General features: G+C 40.7%; 1 protein-coding gene and 1 pseudogene across 1 annotated transcript in view; one reads left to right on the forward strand and one right to left on the reverse strand.

Annotated features, from left to right (window-relative positions):
* The window catches only part of ADIPOR2 (adiponectin receptor 2), a 102,532-nt gene extending 88,605 nt beyond the window's left edge, over positions 1-13,927 (reverse strand). The window contains exon 1 of the mRNA XM_037064788.1: positions 13,834-13,927. The gene's annotated coding sequence lies outside the window, so the exon portion shown is untranslated. The remainder of the gene's footprint in view (positions 1-13,833) is intronic.
* Positions 6-14,045, forward strand: LOC118999906 (interleukin enhancer-binding factor 3-like; annotated as a pseudogene).
* The last annotated feature ends 260 nt before the right edge of the window (positions 14,046-14,305 follow it).

The following is a 14,305-nucleotide window of genomic DNA, read 5'->3' on the forward strand; positions in this document are numbered from 1 at the left end:
AATGGCCCCTGAAGCCAATTAAAAGAGCACCTGTGCCTGTCAGAGGTGGACCAAAATTTGCTGCTAGGCTGCATAATCCTGGCTTCAGTATGGGAGGCCCCGTGCACAACGAAGTGCCCATGCCCCCAAACCTTTGAGGGTAGGGAAGAAGAGGAAAACATCTGTGGCCAAGGAAGAGGATTTGGTGGTGCCAACCATGGAGGCTACATGAATGCTGGCACTAAGTATGGCATCTACGGGTATGGAAGCAACTTGGCAACAATTAGCTACAGACAGTTCTACAGCAATGGAGGGCATCCTGGGAATGGTGGTGGTAGCGGACGCAGTGGTAGCTCCTCCCGTTTTTAGCTCCTACCACCAAGGCAACAGCTACAACCTCTCCAGAAACATGCCAGGAATAGGAATCAGCCACATAAGGGCCAGCAAAAGCCCCTCCTAGGGTTCAGGCTACTAATTCCACCCAGACTAGCAGCAGTCCTACAACCAGAGCCAATACAGCAACTATGGCCCCCTGCACAAAAACAAAAAAGTCACAGTCATGGCCAAGACAACTACTCCTCCTTCTCCGACTCCTACAGCTCCTCCAAAGGGCAGCTGCCACTCTGACTACAGCTAGGAGAGCAAATTCAACTACAGTGGTAGCGGACTCCAAAGCAGCTGGAACAGCTATAGTTTAGGTAGCTCACCTACAACCCAGGTTCACAGAGGGGGCTACAGAGAAGGTTCTGCGGTGGCTCCTCCTATCAAGGCAAACAAGGAGGTAATGGTCACAGTGAACTATAATTTCCCAGCATCCAACCAGAATTACAATGGCTCTCCCAGCTCCTACCAGTCATCACAGGGAGGTTACAGCAGAAACGCAGACCACAGCATGAACTACAGGTAAAGCCCTGAGAGTGAAGATTTGTAGCTTCTGCACTTACCCCTCCTCACTGTAAGATTTAGTTTTATGCATCGCAGTTAATATGTCTGCGGCCCCTCTAGGTCCCCTTGACCTACCCCATCCATATTGCCATGTTGTGATGTACAGCTGGTGACTCTGTGACCCATATTTAGCTGTTTTGGGGACTCTACATCTTCAGAGGTTTGTTAGTTACCATTACAAATAACTCTGTCCAAGTCAAGTTCTGAGTTCAGTATTCTTCTAATTTACAATCAGTTAGTTAACCCAGTTTGGTTTGAAATAGCTACAGAAGGGATACTTCATCTGTTAATGCTATTGTGGAGTCAGTTAAACAAGCTTTCTGTATTTTAATGCTTTAGTGTTTCAGTTTTATAAGTGAAATGGTTTTTTCCCAAAACCACTGGGAAAGAGTCGGGGGGCGGGGGGTGTTGTATGTCTGGATCATTCAGACAGTACAGCTGAATGTAGACATATAAAAAAACCAAATAAACAAAAATACAAGAAAAAACTGTTTCACATGTAAACACACCATTGCCCACTACCTGTATGCTCTATATCTACACCTCTAGGTTCTAGTTCTGGATCAAGCAATTGACCAATCGCATTACTCTGGTCCAGAAGTCACAAACTTGAACACATGAATCAGCCTGGTGAAAAATAAAAAGGCTATTACTGTGCTGAACTGAAACTGCTTAAAAGATTTACAACTCAAGCACACTTTCCCTCCCAGGAGCATGCCTGTGCCCTTCCCTTTCTTCCTCTTCTCCCCCTACAAGCATCAAACTCCTACACTCCAAGGGACCTCACAAGACTTGCAACAAGAGGAGCAACAGGCAGCAGCAGCTTGTCCAGGGCTAACCAACCCCCTGATCTTGTTCCCAGAGCCCCCTTTTCTCTGATTTCCAATGAAAGGACAGTAGCCCTGGCCTGGATGACTTCTTTCTCATAACCTTTGTAAAGAAGCAAGAAGCCCTGCCCAGGCTATCTCATGTTGCTTCTTCTGTCCTAGGCCCTTCCTTGTTTCACTGCCCCAGCTTTAATAAATATACTCTCAAAATTAAAACTTAAAAATTAAAAACAATTTATGTCCTGGCTGGTGTGGCTCAGTGGACTGAGTGCCAGCCTATGACTGGAAAGGTGGCAGATTCAATTTCCAGTAGGGCACATGCCTAGGCTGAGGACCAGGCCTCCTGTTAGGGGCATGCAAGAATCAACCAACTGCCCTTTCTCTCACACATCAATGTTTCTCTCCCTCTCTTTCTACCTCCCTTCCCTTCTCTCTAAAAATGAATAAAATCTTTATTAAAAAAGATTTACAGTTCAAGTTTACAATACACTTTGTTAAACAGCTCTGTTAAATGCCTATGCACATAAAAAATTAAATTAGATCCCTGCCTGATATCATATACCAAAAAAATTTTTTTCCAGCGAGAAGAATCAAAACCTAAATGTAAAAAAAAAAGTCTGAAACTTTTAGAAAGAAATATGGGAGACTCAATGATCTCAGGATATGAAATAGATTTCTTAAATAATACACAAACACAAACAATTAAGAAAAATAATGATAGATTCAATAATCACTTTTATTCAAAACAAACCATATAAAAATTAACAGATAAGACATAGAGAATAGAAGATTTTTGCAATTCACTTATAAGACATAACCAGAATATAAAATCAACTCCTAAAATCAAATTATAATGACAACCCAATTGAAAAGGTAGGAGAGGGAACAGCCCATTCATGAAAACATGAATAGTTATTCAACATTTGAAAACATGCTCTATCTCATAATTAATCAAAAAACTAAAATTAAGACAATGTGGTATCATTTCACACTCATCTGATTGGTAAACATGTAAAAGATCTGACAATTTCAAGGATCATGCATGGTTTGGTAACAGCAAATTCTGATTCTAGTGCTAAAAAATGCTAAGTGGTACATTTTGGGGAAGCAACTTAGCAATAATTCCATAACCTCCAACCCAGTAATTCTATTTCTAAGTAATTTACCCCAGAGAACTTCATTCCAAACTTAGTACACATACAGACACACTGCAAAAACACTTACCCTTACTGCCTGCAATACAACCTGACACTGTCCCACCCCATTTTAATTCCTAAACTGATTTCCCAATCCCTTAATGGCTTCCAACATGCAGTTTGAAAAACCTGACAAAGGCCTTAAATATGCGCACAAGGATTCCCAATCAGAAATGTTCAATGTAGTGACAAGAGAAAAAAATCCGAGACCTCCTAAAGTAAATTACAGCAGGTGGGGAGAGTGAGAGACAAGAGTAGTTAACTAGTTAACAGCTGTGGGCCAACTAACACTAGACTTGCTCACATTCCTGACTGTACCTTGGAGCTTTGAATAAATTTCTATAGAGACCACCAGGTGCCACAGCACCCTGCTTATGCATGAACTTCCAGGACTTGCCCAGCACCAATCAATAGTAAATATTCTTCCTTAAGGACTATGCACCTTCCTTAAGAACAGCCTCTCTTCATCTTTCCCACCCACTTATCTGTAGCCAATGCAAATTCTTTCAAAACAACTTAAACCTTTCTTCCTCAAAACATAATTTATATACAGGGATGGGCAAAAATAGGTTTCCAGTTTGAAGTACACAAGTTGTTCTTGTATTACTGTATATTAATCATTGTATTATTGTATAACTATTATATTGTATTGTACTAACTGGAAACCTACTTTTGCCCACCCCTGCATATAAAAGATCCTATGAACTCAAGGGCAGAGGACATGCTGCCTTCTCCATCTAGCCCTGCTGCCAATGGCTTAGACTGCACCCCCAGGACCTGTTCTTTCCTGGCTAGCATTTGGCTCAATAAACCCTTTCTTTCAGAAAAGCTTTCTGCCATGAAAAGATCTGCCACAAAACACTCATCCTTACTACCTGCAATACAATCTGATACTTTTCTATCTAGTATTTTAACAGTAGCATTGTTTTTAAGGAAAAAATGGAAACAATGTAAATACCTATCAACATGAGAATTTAAACTGGCTGTATTCTTACAATAATGTAACTATATATAGCAGAAGGATATGATGACAATAATAAAGTTGAACCATATGAAAACTGCCATTTTTGTGGTTAAAAATGGTAAAAGATCTACTTCATATGACCCTAAAAAGCAAGATTCATTAAAAAAAAAGCAGTTACAGTATAGGCAGAAAACTGTTTCCATAAAGTTTGAAAATGTGCAAAACAGTATTATAATCTGTTTGTAAATATATTCCTATGAAGTAATTACATAAAAACAGGTGTTAGGAATGATCAGCAACATTCAGGATAATCATTACTTCTGGGAAGTAAAATACAATCCAGAAGATGCTTCAGCTGTATTTTCTCTTTCTACTTTTTCTTCAAAAAATGGGAAGTATGGGGAAATGTTCAGATTTAGATTTGATTTATTTATTTTTAGAGGGAAGGGAGGGAGAAAAACATCAATGTGTGAGACAAACATGGATCTGTTGGCTCTCGCACCTGCAATGGGGACCTGGCCCACAAAACAGACACAGACCCTGACTGGGAATCAAACCAGCAACCTTTAGGTTCACAGGCCAGCGCTCAATCCACTGAGCCACACCAGCCAGGGCAGAATGTGTTAAGATTTAATATAGTATGATAGATATATGGATGTTAATTATACTGAGTCTCTGCTCTGTATGTTTGAAATATCATAAAAATAAAAAAGTTTGTGTTAGCCAAATAAAACACACATATGCAACCTAATTCAAACCAACTCTCTCAGAAAATCTCTTTCCTTAGCTTAAAATGTTAATGTTTAGCCCTCAACTTTTTTAAACTAGGACCTCTAGTCAAAAACAAAAATAGCACCCTGGCTGGTGTGGCTCAGTGGATTGGAGGCCAGCCACTGTATTGGAGGCCAGCCTGAGAAAGGTTGCCAGGTCGACTCCCAGTCAGGACACATCCCTGGGTTTCAGGCCGGGTCCTCAGTTGGGAGCATGCAAAATGCAACTGATCCACAAACATCAATGTTTCTCTCCCACTCTTTTGCCCTCCCTTTCCCTCTCTCTAAAAATAAATAAAAGTAGAACAAATCAATGTTTCTTCCTCCCTCCCTCCCTCTCAAAAATCAATAAATTAAAAAAAATTAATTCTATTGTTCTGTGGTCATCCATTAAAAAGCTTTGAAGTGTCCTTTCTCATAGGTATTTCCCCCCTGCCTGAGGATATTTTGGCAGCTTCCAGAATTTAGCTTCCTCTTTCCTCTGTCAAGACTTAGTATATGCCCCCTCTAATACACCGTATACTCCAAAACAGGAAGGTCAAAACCATGGGTTACATGAAACAAATACCCTATTTAATCTATTCCTTAACTTCCAAAACTGAATATGAAAAGTAATCAGGTAGGTTAACCATTCCTAAAAAATAGGTCCTAGAATATCAATCATTAAATAAGGAAAATATATAATCATTATCTTATTAAATAAAGGATGAGCTAGAAAATATACACCCAGATGACAATTTTATACTATAAATTTTCAAGTTTATATTCCACAAAGACTTTGAAAAGGTTATTCTTAACAAAGTTAAAACACTTTACTCACTAGTAACCCCAACAGAACAAGATCCAATTTAGGTTTTAAAGAGACTGTTTACTCAAGACCTGCTATATACCAAGGTTGCTATTCGATATGAAGAAAGCTGTATACTCCTTACCCTCAAGAACTAGATAGCCACTGAAAAGTCACCGGATCCTATTTTAGCAGAAGTGGCAGATCATACTGTTTTCAAGCTCCAAGTAGGGAAACAGGGGAGCAGCTCTAAAGGAATACTCAGAAGAACAATTAGAGAACATATGCCCCAAAGTAATTCTAAATTATATCGCCCAGTGAGACAGAATATTTTCCAGGAAATGTTTAACAGCCAAACAGATAAAGATTTTTTTTAAAGGTGGCAATGGCATGTTGACTCTAGATCTCACCAACAACCACATTTCTGATGAGAGTTTACATTGCTGTGACCTTTCTGGATGGCAGTCAGACAATATACATCAAAATGAAAACCATATCAACCCAGTAATTAGATTCTTAGAAAGTTACTCTGAAGAGTCATTAGCAGCAGCCACTACCCTCTATCCTGCCCACTCTCTGCATCTCTTGAGAATGTACTATCACTTTTTACTCTAATAAATCTTGCTACCAGCACTTTAATATAGTCATTAGCATGCAACAATTGTACATGCAAGGCACATGTAAATATACAATAAATTTAAACACTCCAAATGTCCAGCAATGGGAACACTATTAAATTATGGGGTACTCCCTCAGTAAAATACTAAAGAGCTATTTAAAAAGACCAGAGCAGATGCAGATGTACTAACATGGAAAGTTATTCATGTTATTATTTTTTTAAGCACACTGTAAGACAAGGGCTGTTTCCCCCACACCTAGAAGCATAGTTCCAAACTACAGCCTGAGAAGGGCTGGCTGATGTCAGTGGTGAGGTTTTCTGAGAATTGCTCACTGAGCCCATCTGCAGCCAACATGCCCAGCAGAAACAAACACAAGCCACACTGCCACCTACATCACTTACAGAACTAATAAAGTGGACCCTCTCACCTACACTGAGGAGTTTCTACAAGAGGAGAAAGCTCCCTATAAATCCAATCTGGAGATTTTCAAATTGCAACCAACACACCTGCAAAGTACTGGCAAAGCTAATGATGTTTATGGCACACACCGGTCACTGCTGCCCAAAACATCTGTAACTGTTGGGAACTGCTCTGCCTGGTTTCAGGAATTGTAACTACCCCCCATGGCTAAGGATGGATGAGTGACCTCTGGAATGCAAGCCACAAAGAGATAAAGCTTGTCTCTGGTAGCAAACACTGCCTCAGCTTACTCCCCTGCCCCCAAAGCATGGTCGGCTAGTAAGAGACAGGTAAGACTCCTCAGAGCAAGGGGCAACCTAAGCCAGACACAATCACTTGGGAGGCCATTATGGAAGGACTCAGGGGGCTGCAACAAAGAGGGAGCAATGGACCCTTGGCTCCCCACTATTCTGACATAGCCAAGTCCCCATGTCCTCTGGGAGAAACACTTCCTGGCTCTAATCCATTTAAGCCTGAATATCTGTGATGGGGAGGAGGTGCAGCTCCTTGCCTTGCTAGAGCAAGGGTAATCTGGGTAATATCCAGGGTAATCTGGCATAAGAAAGAATTCCTAAAAATCCTGTGAAACCTACTTTGCTAAGAGTGCTTTCATTCATATGTTAAGGGTCCGAGCAGAAAATGAGTATGTCTCCCAAAGTTTCTGCAAACCCCTTTCCTGACAGACACTGACTCAGACTAAGCCCTCAGATTTCTTTGAAATGTTATCTACTGTTTGATCCTTGCCGCCCTGTATTCCCCTGTATTACAACCCAATAAAAGCCCCTGGAGGAAGGGGCTTTCGGCCTTTATCCTCTGAGAAACTGGCCACCTCTCCTCCCCAAGCAGATCATGTCTTGGTAGTGTTACTTTCGTCCATGGCAGATGGGGGAAGTTGAGGGCAAAGTCACCCCCACATTTAACTTTCCTCGAGAGCAGAAAGATCTGCTCTCCTACAATTACACTACACTGTCTTGAATCTAGATCTTGCAATAACAATTTGCAAAGCTCTCATCTCACTGAGAAGAGTCTCATCAATCCATCATCTGCTAGAGCAACTTCTACACTGTGCTTCTACACTGCCATAGAAGCATCTAAGACCTTATATACCCATATTGTGACTGGTGAGAATACAAGCACAAAATACAAGAATAAAGTATCAAAAATACAAGAATCACAGAATTTCAAGTACATATGTCAAGAAACAGCAATGCAACTACACTCAAGATATCTTTGGGAGTGATAACTGAACTCCACAGAAGAAATGATGCCAAAAAAATGTCGCAACTGCTTCTCTAAGGTCACAAATCAGTTGCTGTCTTGAACTTCTTCCTAAAGAAGGGTGAACAAGAGGAACAGGACAGTAACTTTATGCTAATACAGCATGCCACAGGAATAAGGACCCCAAACACAAGAAAAGGTTGGGAACATTATGAAAGTGCTTCAAAAACAAAAGGAAAAAACAGGTGTTTTTCAGCTATCCATTAGATTCATAATCTCCAAAGTAACAACTAAAGCAGCTAACAAGCTCTAAGGAGGTATTATAAGTAAAGATGGTGCTCACGAACTTTGTAACCAGATTGGTGGGAACTCATGAGCTTTTTCTAACGTCTACCTCTTTATGCAAAGGTTTCTGCAGACGCACCAAAATAAAGAGAAGTAACAAGATCTGTTTGCTGCACAAACATCTCATCACACGGTACTCCTCAAGATCATTCAGTCATAAACTGCGCATGACCATGGCCTGCCATTTTGTTACAGAGTGCTTCCCCAGTGTAAGCACTCTGGGGAAGACGCAGCAGTAGAAATCAGTGCTACGAAAAATGATGGCTCAGACTTCGGGCTAAGATGGAAGCATAGGTAAATACACTGTGTGTCCTCACACAACCCAAAAGAAGGACAACAACAAATTTAAAAACAAACAAACAAAAAAAACAGAACTGACAGAAAATTGACTGCATAGAAGTTCGATAACCAAGGACTTAAAGAAGAAACATTCATCCAGATGAATCCAGGTGAGGAGGGGCAGAGAGGGGCAGCTGGGGCAGAGAGGATTCACCATTAACACAGTGGCTGGAGAACTAGGGCGGGCAAGGCAGCAGCTGGCAAACCAGGCAGTTCCACATTTGTGTACAGATAAACCAGAAGGAAATGGGAGACACAGACTAAGCAACCCAGGGTTCCAGCCTGGGGAAATAAAGCCTCAAAACCTCTGACTGAAAAAAAACCTGCGGCAGCAGGAGACATTCCCAGTCTCTCAGGAGAGTTCATTGGAGAGACCTTCAGGGGCCTAGAACATACCCAAACCCACCCACCTGAGAATCAGCACCAGTAAGGCTTGATTTGCTGTGGGTAGCAGGGGAAGTGACTAAAAGCTAGCAGAGAGCAAAGCAAGCAGCATTGTTTCCTCTCTGACCCCTCTCCCACACACAGAGCCATAGTGCAGGGTTACCCCACTCTGGCAAACACCTCAGGTTCCACCCCTTACTACCTAACAGGTGCACAAAGACAAAAATATATTGCCCAAATGAGAGAATAGATCAAAGCTCCAAAAATATAACTAAGCAACAAAAAAGAGAGCCAACCTATTCAATGCAGAGTTCAAAACACTGGTAATCAGGATGCTCACAGAAATGATTGAATATAGTCACAAAATAGAGGAGAAAGTGAAGGCTATGCAAAGTGAATAAAGGAAAATATACAGGGAACCAATAGTGAAGGGAAAGAAACTGGGATTCAAATCAACAATTTGGAGCACAAGGAAGAAATAAACATTCAACCAGAAAAGAATGAAGAAACAAGAATTCAAAAAAATAAGGAGAGGCTTAGGAATGTCTGGGACAACTTTAAACATTCAAACATCCAAATGATAGGGATGCCAGAAGGAGAAGAGAAACAGCAAGAAATTGGAAACTTAGTTGAACAAATAATGAAGAAGAACTTCCCAAATCTGGCAAGGGAAACAGACTTCCAGGAAGTCCAGGAAGCTCAAACAGTCCCAAAGAAGTTGGACCCAAGGAGGAACACACCAAGCCACATCATAATTACATTACCCAAGGTTAAAAATAAGAGGAGAGAATCTCAAAAGCAGCAAGAGATAAGGGGACAGTCACCTACAAAGGAGTGCCCATCAGACTGTCAGCGGATTTCTCAAAAGAGACCTTACAGGCAAGAAGGGGCTGGAAAGAAGTATTCCAAGTCATGAAAGGCAAGGACCTACATCCAAGATGACTCTATCCAGCAAAGCTATCATTTAGAATGGAAGGACAGATAAAGTGCTTCCCAAAGAAGGTCAAGTTAAAGGAGTTCATCATCACCAAGCCCTTATTATATGAAATGTTAAAGGGACTTATCTAAGAAAAAGATCAGTAAATATGAACAGTAAAATAACAACAAACTCACAACTATCAACATCCAAACCTAAGAAAACAAACACAAAAACAAACTAAACGAACAACTAGAACAGGAATAGAATCACAGAAATGGAGATCACAAGGAGGGTTATCAGTGGGGAGGGGGAGGGGGGAGAATGGGGGGAAGGTACAGTAAATAAGAAGCAGAAATGGCAGGTACAAAACAGACAGGGGGAGGTGAAGAATAGCATAGGAAATGCAGAAGCCAAAGAACTTATATGTACAACCCATGGACATGAACTAAAGGCGGGGAATGTGAGTGGTGGAGTGGTGCAGGGCAGAGGGAAAGGGGGTAAAAATGGGACAACTGTAATAGCATAATCAATAAAATATATTTTTTGAAAAACAAAAAATAATGGCTCAATGACAAATAACTACCTGGACACACAAGGATAAGAATATGATAATGTCTGCTAGAATTGATCCAGTGAGTCTGAACACTGAATCCTCAGCTGTTGCAGAAGAAAATTCCAGAGTAGGCTACAGATGCCTTGATAAAGTCAAGAGCTCAAGAATATGGGCTTTAGATGCTGAAGATTACATTTCAGGAACTTAAGTTCTGGATGCTGAGGAACAGAAAGCCAGGAACAATAAAGATGGCTGGGAAAATACCAGTCTCAGTGAGGGGGATGATGGTGATGGTAAACGGGTTCACGTGCACCACTCTTCCAATGAAGAACAAGAAATCTCTAAGAAGCTGAACAGCTACAAGGAAGAGCCAGAATATCCAGTTAAAAAAATTATAAGCATTACTTCAGAGAAAAGCAGCTGGTACTACAAGACAAACTTTTGAGAAAGATTAAAAGAATGAAGTAACTCCCAAGCAAGTTTCCCATTCCAAGGAGAATGCTAACTTAATCTACAAATTAGTGAATTAAGAATGTTTATTTGCATCAAAAAGTCCAGAAGTACTATTATTTTAAAAACTACCCCGTAAAACACAGTGCTAAACAATGACTGGTCTGATCTCATTTAAAAAAAAAAAAAAACTGCAACACCAAAAAATAAGCCTTAATATAAACTAAATTGTAATTAATAGCAATGCAACAATATTGGTTCATGAACTATAACAAATATGCCCCATTAATGCAAGATGTTATTAACAAGGAAAAATGGGGAATGGACAATATGGGAACTTTCTGTGCTACCTGCATAAATTTCTGTAAATATAAAACAACTCTAAAAAAAGGATTAATTTTATTTAAACCTGCATATATAGACAGATTTGCAATTGTTTATTTACAAAGGGAAATGGAAAGAGTGAAATGGAAAGAACATAAGGAATTTTTACATAATATACCTCTGGACTGTCTAAACTTTCTACACTGAACAGCACTCTAAAGAGAGGCTCTGGATGTAGCATATTGTGAGTTTCAGTCCTGAAATCATACTACATGGCTTTAAATCCCAGCTCCACTATTAACAAGCTAACAAATCTGGGCACTGATTTCCTCTGTGCCTTAGTTTCCTCATCTGTAAACAGGGATAATAGCATGTATATCCACAGAACTGTTACAGGTATTATATGACATACTATATGTAAAGTGTCGGAAAATTAGTACATAGTAAGAGCTCAATAAATGATATCCCCCACCACCACCAAGTACATATTATTATCAAGCATCTATCATTCCTAATTTTTTAAATCTCTGGCTAGTAAGACAAATCAGGAAAACTTCATTCATCAAGTAGAGGATCTTTGATGCAGAAAATACATATGTATTCAACTGCCAAATAAAAATAACCTGAGATTTTTAAAGCAAATTACAAATAGACAATTTGAGCCAATTTATATAAAAATAATCACTGACATTCTATAAGAATAATCACAAAAACAGGCCCCTCTGAGTGGTGTGATTCTGGATGATTTTTACTTTCTCCTTTTTACTTTTCTGACTCATTTTAATTTTCTACATAGAATGTGCATCATTTTTAACAAAATAAAATAGGACTCAGGTAACTTTTTCTATTAAGAGCCAGATAACAAATATTTTAAGCTCTGCAGGCCATATGGGTCTATGTTGCAATTACTCAACTCTACCGTTGCACCACAAAGCAACCATAGACTATATCTAAATATGTATGTATATTTATATGCATGCATATGTTTGCATATGACTATGTCCCAATAAAAATTTACAAGGCAGCTGGCAGGACTTGGCCCACAAGCTGTTAGGTTTGCTGACCCCTAAAATGAAGAATAAAACAAAATCATTGTCATTTTGGAAAATAAATTGTGATTTATACCAAAAAAAGAGCCTCAGTTATACTGATATTATTGATGGAAAAAAAAACAATCACTTATTAACTCATACAAGTCTATGAATGGTAAAACATTCTGGAAATTCTCCTGTCATCCCTACTGCCCCAGTAATAGAGAGAAAATTTGCCTGAAGTCTAAATAAAAGCATGCACAGGTGGGTGGGCAGTTAAAACAGAAATTAAAAGAAATATGCCCTTCATATTTAAATTAATTTGAAATTTCTCAAAGTTCCACATGTGTGGAAGTCCTGAGTACTGATGAAATTTTTTTACTTACAGATCATCAATCACCATTCTTGAAAAATGTCTGAGAATGAAAACACCTATGAACAACAGCATCAGAAATGAAATTAGAAATTAGAGCGCAGTGAAACGAAATGAAATAAAATTTGAAATTACAGTGAAACGAAAAATTAGAAAAGAAAAGCCTAAGAAATGCTAATAGAGTAAGTGTCAGAGTCTGGTGAATAGAGGCATAAAGGTAGCCCTCGGTATGAGGGCACTTAAAACTACGGGAGTGACAAAAGTGTGTGATCTGAGCGCGCCCCCCCCCCCAAACCCAGCAACGAAACAAAGTCTCAGTCTTATTAAAGGAATTATTTTGAACATTTCTTTGGGAAGAGTTTTGTGACCAAATTATCGTAAATGTTATATTTCCTGAAGTTTTAAATGCTGTGGGGTGCTGTTTCTGGAAGAGATACAATGGGAATAACGCTAAAGCCTGAGAAATCCAGAATCTAAAAATAAAAACATTAAAAACCATGCCACTTTAAAAAAGAAAGCTAACAGCCTGCAATGAAGTCAAATTAACCAGTGGACTTCCCAGGTGGAAAAATCCCAGGTGGACATTTGAGCATTTCTACCAAAATTCACTGTTGGGACATCACGTTAAGTTGTTAAAATTGCAGAGGCAAACGTTTAAATAAGGTCAAAAGCCAGGGGGAGGGAAAAAGTACCTATTATTTTTCAACCCAAACTCTCTCACAGATCCCCCTAACACTGATTTAAATCCTGTTTTCAGCAGTTTTAAAAGCAGCACACAGAGACAAAAAGAGCCCGATGGGGCTTGGGAAAACAGGCCCCAAGTCACTCTGCCAACAAGGCTGCCCAAAACGCCACCTAAGAAGAGAGGAAAATCTTCCTACTCCATATACTACTATCAAAGTAGTGAGTACTGAGCAGAACCCATTTAAAGTCTACACCAAAAAAATTCCTGGAAATGACAGAAGGGACGGAAATGAAGAATCGGAGGGCAGATTCCCTTTGTGGGCAGTAAGGACAGACAACTACACGACAACAGAGGAGAGTTAAGAGTCTCTGGACCCTCTGCTAGAAGAGACGAGGCGGGCAGTGGCCAGGCTCAGGAGACAGAGGTTGAAAGGAGGGCGGACCCAGGCCCCTCCTGGTATGCCGTTCCACGCTGCCCACCGAACTGCAACTGCGCACTGTCCGGAGCAGCGGGTCACGTTAGAAAGCCAAGTTCAGGGCTAAGACGAACGCGCTCCTCGACCCACACTCGAACACTAGCCCCCTCAGCCGTCACCTCCTCCCCAACGCGGGGTGTCTACCTCTTCACCCGGGGACACAGCACTCACACTCCAGAGACAGACTCACCTAGAGCTTGTCGCTGCCTCGCCACAAGTCTCGAACTCCCCCAGAAGCACAGCGGGGGGGGGGGGGGCCGAGGAGGAAAGGGACCCAACCCGGTGAAGCCGTGCTGCTGCCGCCCCTGTGATACTAAGAGTGAGATCCTGCGCGCGGCGCCCGCCGTGACCGCCACCGCCCCGACCGCACGTCGCAGTGACGTAAGTCGCAAGGGGCAGTAAGATCCAATGAGACCACACTTCGGGCGCAGCCGTGCTAGCCAATACCAGAAACGGCTTGATTTCAAAGTAGGACTTGGGTGCATCTTGGGAATTGTGGTTCAGCCAGTGTCTGAATAAAAACAGTGCTGAGCGTTGAGGAACCGAAGGAAAACGCTCCACGGACGCTCATAAAAGTTCCCTTTGTGTTTTCCCTCCCACTGAAAAGGGAAGGAGTTTAGATTAGAAGAAGGGGTGGCCGCCCTAGCTCGTGGACACTTTTC

The sequence above is a fragment of the Sturnira hondurensis genome, unplaced genomic scaffold (genome assembly GCF_014824575.4).
Source record: "Sturnira hondurensis isolate 20B ecotype Veracruz unplaced genomic scaffold, ASM1482457v3 Scaffold0015509, whole genome shotgun sequence".
Classification (NCBI taxonomy): Eukaryota; Metazoa; Chordata; class Mammalia; order Chiroptera; family Phyllostomidae; genus Sturnira; species Sturnira hondurensis.